Source organism: Dromiciops gliroides, chromosome 2 (genome assembly GCF_019393635.1).
Source record: "Dromiciops gliroides isolate mDroGli1 chromosome 2, mDroGli1.pri, whole genome shotgun sequence".
NCBI lineage: Eukaryota > Metazoa > Chordata > Mammalia > Microbiotheria > Microbiotheriidae > Dromiciops > Dromiciops gliroides.
Genome location: NC_057862.1, coordinates 1038514 through 1048563, shown reverse-complemented (window position 1 = coordinate 1048563; position 10050 = coordinate 1038514).

The window sequence follows — 10050 nt, the reverse complement described above, 5'->3', positions numbered from 1 at the left end:
CCAGACTCCTTGCAAGCCTGGGGCCCTGCCCTGCGCTCTGAGCTGCTTCATTCAAAGGGCTGCCACTGTCCTTGGGACTTGGCTGGCTCAGGTTTGGACTCAAGATCCCCGCCCCCCCAAGTAGCTTCCTACTACACATCGTTGTCATTCATCCTTTGTTCTTGAAGAGGACCAATGATGTCTTTACTTCTGAGTGACCTGGATTTAAGCAAGGCTACAGGGAGGAGTACAAAGAAGGCACCAGGACCTGGGCCTGAAGCCCTCCGTCCAGCTGGAGGAAGGGGGGAGTAGGCCTGCATCCAGGCAGGCTGGGGGGGGGGGCTTGGTCTGAAGGCCAGCAGCATGTGCAGTCTTGGGGAGCTGAGCTCAATGGAGTCAGCTGGGTCCTCCATGAAGAATGGGTCCCTTCCCTGTTCTGTTCTAGTAAACCCCCTTTTGTTGGTGGTTACACAGAATGTAGAGATCTCAGTCTTCCAGCTTTGAACCTGAGGGACAAGGCCAGCCTGCAGGCCACCAAGGCCCTGGGACAAGCCTGTGCTAGACTCAGCTATTGTCTCCTTTTGCCACCTGGCCTTTCTCTCTTATTTTCTCTGTTCCCTTCTCTCAGTCACCCCATGCACCCCATTTTTATCTCTACTCCTTTCTTCCCAGGGATTCCACTTTTGTCTTTGCATCCCTGTGGCTCCACATAGAAGGTGCTTAATAAATGCACACCTGCCCCCCCCAGCTGATAGCTGATCTAAACTGAGATTTGGATGAATGTGCCCCGACCCCCCCCCCTCCCCGCTCCCCCGCAATCCCACCTGCCTTTGTCTGGCCTGGTTCATCTGGTCCTTCAGGCTTTGTCCAGCTCCAGCCAGGCCTCTCCTCTCTCTGCTCTCTCTTCCTTTGTCCATGCCCCTCTTTTTGGTCTCTCTAACCCTGCCCAGCCTTCAAGGCCCCAGTCAGTCTTCTTTCTCTACGGGGCCCATCTGTCAATTCAGTTTGCTTCTGTTTCATCCTTCCTCTGAGGTCCCATGGAGCACAAAGTGGGGACCACCCATCAGATCCCAGGCCTGTGGGACATCTCACACTATTCTCATCATTTCATGGGACACATTATTTCTAAAAAGTGTCTTTGGCAGTGTAGAAATATTTGGACTTACTAGCCTAATTTGGGGGGCTAATCTGACTGGGGTGACTAATCGGGGGACTTTTGACTGTTTGGCCATCTGACTGCTGTAAATTTAATGTGGGCCACAAGTTCCACCACACTGCTCCACTCCCAAATTGATAAGCAAAAGATTAAGAAGCCTCTTAACTAAATAATCAAAGCAGAGTTTATTTATGAGATACTATTTAAAATTAAGAATACAGGGAAATAAAATGTCCAACCTGACTGCTTTCCGGTGCTTCCTTCCACCAGCTGAGCCTGGAACCTTTTTAATACAATAAGGGCCTTAGGCACCTCTCGCCTCACAGTATGTTATACTTTCCCTGCTCAGCTCCTTTCTTCTAACTCCTCTTAATCTTCACTTTCTCCAACCTGTGCCCTGTGCTGACGCTTCTGTGTTCTCCGCTGCCTCCTGGTCAGTCTGCCCTCTGCCGCCTTTGCCGCCCCTCTAATCTTGTCCGCCGGTCTGTCCTCCTTGCTCCTAGTCCTGCGTTACTGTTCGTCTCGTCCCCCCCTTCTAATCTAACTCCCAGGTCTATATATACCTTTTTTATCTCTACTCAAATCTCGGGGCTTTTTGCACCCACACACCAAGCTAATCCGCCAGTCAGGGCTGCGGCTGGGGCTAGGGGGATGCTCAAGCATCCCGTGCCTCAGCATAGGCTATCTGGAATCTTTCGGATAGCTCCGCTCAGGTCAGAGGGAGCTGGGAGCTTTTTTTCTCCCAGCTGTCTGACCTGGCGTCTTGTATAGCCCACCCAGTTTTTTGGCTCAGCTGAAGCAGAGGGGGAGGGGCACCAGCCCCTCCCACACAGAAGAGACCCTGAGGGCCTAAGGCTTTCTGATCTCAGCCTAAAGGTAGGGTCCCCAAATCAAAATAAATTTCCACAGCAGCTAATTTTTATAATTTTTCCAGAGGAAAAAAAAGAAGAGAATCAGAAGATTTAAAAATAATTCATTTAAAATTACCCTTAAGTCTGAAGAAGCAAAGAAAAGCTGTGTTATTTATGCTCATAATGTTTAACTTGCAACACCAAGGAAAACAGGGAATTACATAGGACTGTCTGGATTCAGCAAGGGGCACCAGGGGGCGCCACAGTGCATAGAGCTCTGGGCCTGGAGTCAGGAAGACTCATCTTGTTGAGGTCAAACCCATCCTCAGACACTGTGACCCTGGGCAAGTCACTTCCCCCTGTTTGCCTCAGTTTCCTCATCTGTAAAACGAGCTGGAGAAGGAAATGGCAAACCACTCCATTATCTCTGCCAAGAAAATCTCAAATGGTGTCACAAAGAGTCAGATATGACTAAAAAACAACTCAATAAGAAGTCTGGATTCAAGTCAGAAAGACCTGGGTTCAAATCCCACCTCAGACACTTATTAGCTGTATGACCATAGCAAGTCACTTCATCTCTTTTGACCTCAGTTTCCTTATCTGTAAAACAAAGGTTGGGCAAAGGCACTTAATGAAATAGGCTATGAAGGGGAGAAGCAAGTGCTGCCCCTTCTCTGTCAGTTCAGAGCCCATATTTTTTAATAAAGTGGAGTCTTACACTCCCAGTCAGACAAAGGAAACCCTTTAACTGCACTTCTTTCTTCTTTTTTTTTAGTGAGGCAATTTGGGGTTAAGTGACTTGCCCAGGGTCACACAGCTAGTAAGTGTTAAGTGTCTGAGGCCAGATTTGAACTCAAGTCCTCCTGACTCCAGGGCCGGTGCTCTATCCACTGCGCCACATAGCTGCCCCACTTCCTTCTATAAGACTTAGTTCTTGAGACCTTGGCCACCATAGGATTTTCCTTCAAAATGAGAATTTTGTCTGGTGGTCCCAAGATCCTTTGAAGGCCATATGCATAAGGAAGGAACATGAAGGTTATTTCTTGAACTCTGATCGCCAAGGACAGCATCCCTGGATCAGGCCTCTATCTAACTTAGAGTTAGAAAGTATATGTGTATTCGATCATGCGTGAGAGTGTAGGTCTCTCTCTCTGTTTCTGTCTCCTATGTAATCACCGGCTACCAAACTGAAGCTACTTACAAACATTTTGGGACTTTTCCTTTCAACAAAGTTATCTAACTACCATTCCAATTCCCTCTCCCTTCTAGTTTTCTCCTCCCTAAGATTCTTTTCAGCACCCTGTACAAAAGAAGCGGAAGATGAAGGCAAATGGGACAAAAATCTCATAATTGGACACACCTGAAGTCAGTTGCTACCTCATCGTCCTCTACCTCAGCCACTTTTGTTCCAGATTTTTGTCTTTATTACACACACATATGTGTATATGCATCCGAATGCCTTTATGACACACACGCATAGGCATGCGTGGTGATGGTGCCGATGCTTATGATAGTGGTTGTTAGTGGTGTTGGTGATGTTGGTGGTGATAAATCACTCCCAGTACTTCTAAAGCCTTTTCATTAATCCCCTCCTACCCTTGCAGGATTTTCAAGCTTCAACATCAATGGAAGAATATTGGTATTAAAAGAGGCTTGTTTGCTCTCAGGTCTTGTTTTTTTTTTGTTGTTGGCAGGGGCCACTATGGTGCCATTGAATGTGCTGCCCAATCTCCCAAGAGCAGTCAGTTTTGCCCTCCTGGGTCAATTCTCAGCCAAATTCATTGTGCGTCTGCTGTCTCTTTAAGACATAAGGACTTATGGACAAAACAAGAAAAAAGTGGGCTTCCCAGCCAAGTTGGAATGATAAACATTCATCCCTTCATTGTTCCCTGTGTGGGTTGTTAGGTGGGTCCCTCACCAACCTGGGGATGGAAAGCTTTAGGGAGTCTAGCATTTGACAAAGTCATCATGATTGTTAGATTAACTCTGGTACCTCCAAAAAGAGCACACAGGCTCTCCATCAGTGGATAACTAGCTTCCCTCCACCCCTACTTGATGTCAGATAGGAAGCATCTAATACAGGATTCAAACTCAAGTCTTTCTGGCTCTGACCAAGGTATTGTACTGCCCAGGAAGGAAAGAAAGTCAGAGCAGAAGCAGGTACGTAGCACCTGCACTGTAGGGGAAGGGTTCTGTACACACAACTGCTTGTTCTAATGAGCAAACAGAACAGAATAGGCACCAAGAGAGTTATGAGGTAGCTGGTGGGGGTTACAGTGGACCAAGCTATGGACCTGGACACAAAAAGACCTGAATTGAAATACAACCTTAACACAGTCACTGTATGGCCCCAGGTAAGCCATTTAACCTCTGTCTGCCTCAGTTTCTTCATCTACAAAATGGTGAATGACAGCACCTCCAACACCCTACCCAGCATTGTTGTAAGAATCTTGTAAATCTTAAAGCCTAATGTCCAGGTTAGCTGTGGTGATCACTAACCATTATAGGCATCTGGTGGATAAGAAGATGCAAGTAGCTTCAATGTGAAGTGCATAATTAGTTTAAACACAGAGGAGAGATATGCACAGCTGGAGAGGAGCTGTGCAGATGAGATCACAGAGCAGTCATCCTTGGGTAGAAATGTCCATAGATCTGGCTTGAGAAGAATCCATGGCCTCTTGGGTACCCACACCTTCACTTTGTCCAGGGCTCTTGGGCTGCACATGCAGGCTTAGGGGCAATGGTTGATCACCATCTGGACCCCTTTCACCATGTCCAAAGCTTACAGGATAGACAGTGGCTGCACTCCAAGTCCACAGGATAGAGAACCCCAACCCCAGACACAGAGCTCCGGGGGCTTTTGTGTTGATTTCTCCCCACACAATGCTACTCCCATGCTGATCCCAGTGGGGATGGAGAGGGACACTGTGAAGCTCCACCCCACCCCACCCCACCCCTCTGCTGCCAGGAGGGTGTCCTTTAAGAAGCTGCTTCCTGAGAGAAGAGCCAGACAGGGTTCAGAGGGCTTGGAGAAAACCAAAGTGGATTCGAATGGTCTACAGGCTTATAGAAGAAGTCATTCTTGGAGGGAAGGAACGCCTGAGAGGGAGGGACAATCCCTGACAGATGCCCCAGAGCACTGATTTTGGCCATCACTGCTGCCTTGCTTCCCGACCTGCCTCTGTCTTTGGTTTTCCCCTAAAGGAGTAAAGTGCTTAGCATAGTGCCTGGCACACAACAAGTACTTCTCCCTCCCTTTCTCCCCTCCTATTAAGCCAGAAGCTCCTTGGATGCCTCAGGACTGCCCTGTTTTTCATTGCTTCTTCAGTTCCTTTCACCCATCCAGGGATTCAGCACTGATTTCCATGAGATCCAAGCTTCCTTGTGCCCTTTGTTGACCTCCCAAGTGGGTTTAAGGCTGCCAGAGAGGCTGTGTCCAGTAGACATTCTAAACTGTGGATGTGTGTGTGTGCTCATGGAGAAATTGTGTGTGTGTGTGTGTGTGTGTGTGCGCGCGTGTGTGCATGTGCATGTGTGTGTGTGCTTGCTCTCGATTTCATGCGAATGTGTATGTGTATGGAGGAGAGGAAGGGGGAGGGCTGGAAACCAAAGCAGAAAAGGCTCACGGTGCCTCTGGCTGGACCCCTGGAGCCAGACTCAAGACAGCTGCAAGGTCATGCCTTTCCCATGGTCAGTTCAGTGACCATGACCGCAGATGCTCTGGGCCATCGGGTCACCCTGGATGTGTGTCCCAATGAGAGGAACAAAGCATTTATGGGAACAGCTTGGTGCCCCTGGGGAGGGTGGGCAAGGGGGCTGAGCCACCACTGCTCAGCACTGTTGTCTTAGGCTGGGCCTGAAGGCCAGTGTCCTTAAGGGACAGTGAGAGGCCTCACCACAGCCCAAGGCTGCCAGGGCCCCTTCATGTCCACCAGCTTTGGGGTTGTGTCAACAAGAAGAAAACCACTCCTTTGCCCCCGCCCACCCCTCAGCCTGACAGAGATGCAGCAGCAGGTTCAAGTTGGCTGTCTGTTCCAGGGTGTCGAGGATGGCTGCTTTGCAGGGCATACCTGTATATCTTCTGCCTGCCAATGGGATCTCCTTGTGGGCTACTCTCCATCCTCCACTCACTCCAAAGTATTGGGGTGGTTGAGTATGAGAGACTGATGCTGCCCCTGAGTGACTGCGGGGCTGGAGGCCCACAGGCAAGAGAGGAAGGGCTTCCCCACATAATCCTCACCCCCCCCACTCTTTGGACCTGGCAGGAAGAGCAGGGATACCTGGAGGCACAGGACCACCAGCTGCAGGGCCAAGAAGATAGAGGCCAAAGTCCCAGGAAGAGAGGTTGAGAACCCCAGGTTCCCTTTTCTGAGTGGGCAGAGAGGGCAATGCCTCTGGGGCTGGAGCAGAGCCCTCTGGGAGATGCCTGTCTTCCCTGCCTTGTCCCTGTGTATGAAATCGAGAAAGCCAGAATCCTGGGTGCCTGGCAAAGAAGGACCCCTGCTGTGTGTGCCGAGAGGAGCTGGCACCAGGAAATGGCCAGCAGGTGTCACTGTGTCCCCGGACATGGGCTCTGGATGCCCTGGTGGCTGCAGGCTGAAGGCCCGGGAATAGACACGCAGCCACCAGATGGAGCCTAGCACATTGGGTGGAAGCTGGCACAGGGATGCCGAGCTCCTTCCCTGTGAAAAGTGGGACCCTCTCCTCAAAAGGAAGGCCCAGATTTAAGGCTGCAGACAGGAGGAAGGGACCCCCCCAGTCCACTTCCCACTCAAAGGGGAGAACTGTGGGCAGTCAGTCACCCACGGGACAGTAGAAGCAGCCAAAGGCGTGAGGAAGCTCAGGTCCCTGGGGGCCTCATCTCCAGCCAATCAAGCCTCCAGACCCCCGGAGACCCTGATCCCTCCTGTCTTGGGCCCTCCCAGGGCTGGACAGGACCCCTGTCTGCCTCAGGGGCTCTGACCCAGACCAAATGTGCAACAGTGACAGAAGCCCAGCTGGGTCACTACAGCCTCCTCAGTGGTCTGCCTGCCCCAGACTCTCTGAGGTCCAAATCATCGTCATTAGAGTGCAGGTGTAGACGAGCCACTCCCATCTCTCCTCAAGGTATCAAGACAAGGCACTTAGCCTTTCTCAGACTCCACATTTTCATCTGTAAAGTGGGGAGAATAATGGCACTTGCCTCACTGGGTGTAGTGAGAATCAGACGATGCAGGGAAGGTGTGAGGCTTTGTCTCAGTATCCCTGGGACTTAGCACCATGGCTGGCATACAGCAGGCACTTAATACATGCCTGTTTCTAGATTGTAAAGAAGAAGGAAGCAGCCAAACGCGAGGGATGGGGAGCTTTGGGTCTGGGTGTGCCAGGCGGGCTGGGGCCTGGACTTTGTTTTTTTTATTTTTTGTTTTTAGTGAGGCAATTGGGGTTAAGTGACTTGTCCAGGGTCACACAGCTAGTAAGTGTCAAGTGTCTGAGGCCGGATTTGAACTCAGGTCCTCCTGATTCCAGGGCCAGTGCTCTATCCATTGTGCCACCTAGCTGCCCCGGGTCTGGACTTTGTAAAGCGCTGCAGCCTGGCTGTGTTTCCTCCAACGCAGGATCAGGACAGCCAGAGCCCCCACGGTTGTCCCGGACACAAACTGGGGCTGGGGGTGGTTCTGTGCATTGACTGCAAACCTACCACTCACTGGGCCCTTTCCCATGAATCAATGGTGGCCTCCACTCTCTTCAGCAGCCAGTGCAGCTCTTGTAACCTGGTACATGGCCTATGGCTCCGTGCAGGCTTTCCTCACTAACCCCATTAACCCCAATGTTGGCGGGTTCAACTCGCTTTTCAGTGGTTTCCAGGGAACTGCTGGAACTGGGCAGTTTTCCCAATACAAGTTCATGTGTGATTCAGCCCCACAGTGGGCTACAGAAACAAGGTTTTGGACTCATTGATCACAGGAATGGGAGCTGGCAGGATCCTTGGGGACTGGAATCCAGCCTTCCATTGTCTAAATGAGGAAAGAGGCCCAGAATGTTCCTTGGCGTCCACAGAGCCAGGGCTGGAACCCAGGACTCCTGCCCCCCCCCCCCCCGGGGACAGGGCTTTATCCCCCTGAAGCACCCTTTCCCCTAAAAGGAGTCATGTTGCCAAACCAAATGCCACATTGCTAAAGTCTTACATTTATTTAAAATATCCAGGAGAATGTTTTCAGAGAAAACCACTTAGGACAAGGGCCATTTTTCTTGGAAAATTCTCAGCTTTGTTTGGAAGAACTTCTCAGGCTGGTTCCCTGCTGAGAAGTGGAGAAAAGTTGGGGGTTGGGTGTGGGGCACTTTTTGGGCCCAGAGGATTAAAGGGAGGAACTTCATAATCAAAGGCTGTCACCCTCCCACGCAATGGGGAGCCACGCAAAGTTACTGAGCTCGCCGGAGTGAACTCCGTCCGACGGGCGAGCGGGGCTGCAGGGCATCCTGGCTTCTGGGGGATGACAGAACAAAAGCCTGTGTTGTCTGCTCCACGTTCACTCTCCTTACAACAGAAAGATGACAAGTGATGATGGCCGGCGAGACGGTGAGAGATGTGTCCCTGTGGGGAAAGTCACTGCTGGGTTTGGGTGATGGCAGCTAGATCAGACTCGCTGCGAGAACCAGCCAGCCATGATCATGGGCCTCTTCTACCTCTTTGGAGTTGCTGGACTCCTTTGGACTCTTCTTCCTGACCCCAGGGACAGTGTCTTCCTGTGACTTCATTTTGGCTTGACACCTCATCAGTACTCTGCCCCAGGACCCCTCTGACTGGAGGGAGCAGAGCGCTCTTCCACAGCTCCATTTAAGATGGGCGTCCATGCCAGCTTGCATACTCCTTGGAACTCCTTCATTGTGCTCCCTAGCTCAGACCTTCCCCTCTCCCTCCTCCTCCCCAAGAACCAGCCAATCAGATAAACAGTATCCTTCAAAGACAGATGGGAGGAAACTCAGTGTAACAAACTTGAGTCTGAAAACAACACAACACGTGTAGACTCTGAGGTGGCAGAATGATGCGTGGAAGGGTCTTCTCATCTCTTCATTTGAGTCCCTCTGGACCTTAATCATTTGGTTACATTCTCTTTGACTTTTGGTGGGTGGTTCTCTAGTTCACCTACATTGTGGCATAGATTGTTTTCTTGACTCTGTTGACTTCATTCTGCATCTGTTCATAAAAGTCTTCTTGTGCTTCTTTGGATTCATTTCACCCATCATTCCTTACAGAACAGTCATATTCTATTACATGCATGTAATATGTTTATCCATTCCCCAATCAATGGGCTTTGATTTTGTTTCCAATTCTTTGCTATCACAAAAAGTGCTGCTATAAATATCTGGGTATATTTGGGACTGGGGCTTTCTTCTTATCGATAAAAGCCCAGCAAAGGAGCCTTTGGGTCAGCCAATATGTCATTTTATTTGCATAATTCCAAACTGCTTTCCAGGACAGTTGTGCCAATTAATAACTCCACCAACCATGTACCAGAATGTCATGTTCCCACAACCTCTTTCACATTAACTATTGCCATTTCTGCTCATCTTTGCCAATTTTCAGGCTATGAGGTAAACTATCATTATCTGTATTTCTCTTATTATTAGTGATGTGGGGATTTCATGGTTCTTCTTTTGGTAAGTGTTTGTTTATATCCTTTGACCATTTATCTATGGGGGAAAAGATATTGGAGATAGAGCAACAGCTAGAACTAGAGCTAGATATAATCTTGGATACCAAATGATCGTCTCAAAAATTTGACATAAAGATTTTCATCTCATTTTGCCACTTCCCTTCTTAACCCAGGTGTATTCATTTTGTCTTGTAGAAGCTTTTCAGTTTCATGTAATCAAAACTATCCATTTTATCTTCTGTGATTACCTCTAACTCTTGTTTGATTAAGAATACATCTACTGGGGCAACTAGGTGGTGCAGTGGATAAAGCATTGGATAGAGCACCGGCCCTGGAGTCAGGAGTACCTGAGTTCAAATACTACCTCAGACACTTGACACTTACTAGCTGTGTGACCCTGGGCAAGTCACTTAACCCTCATTGCCCT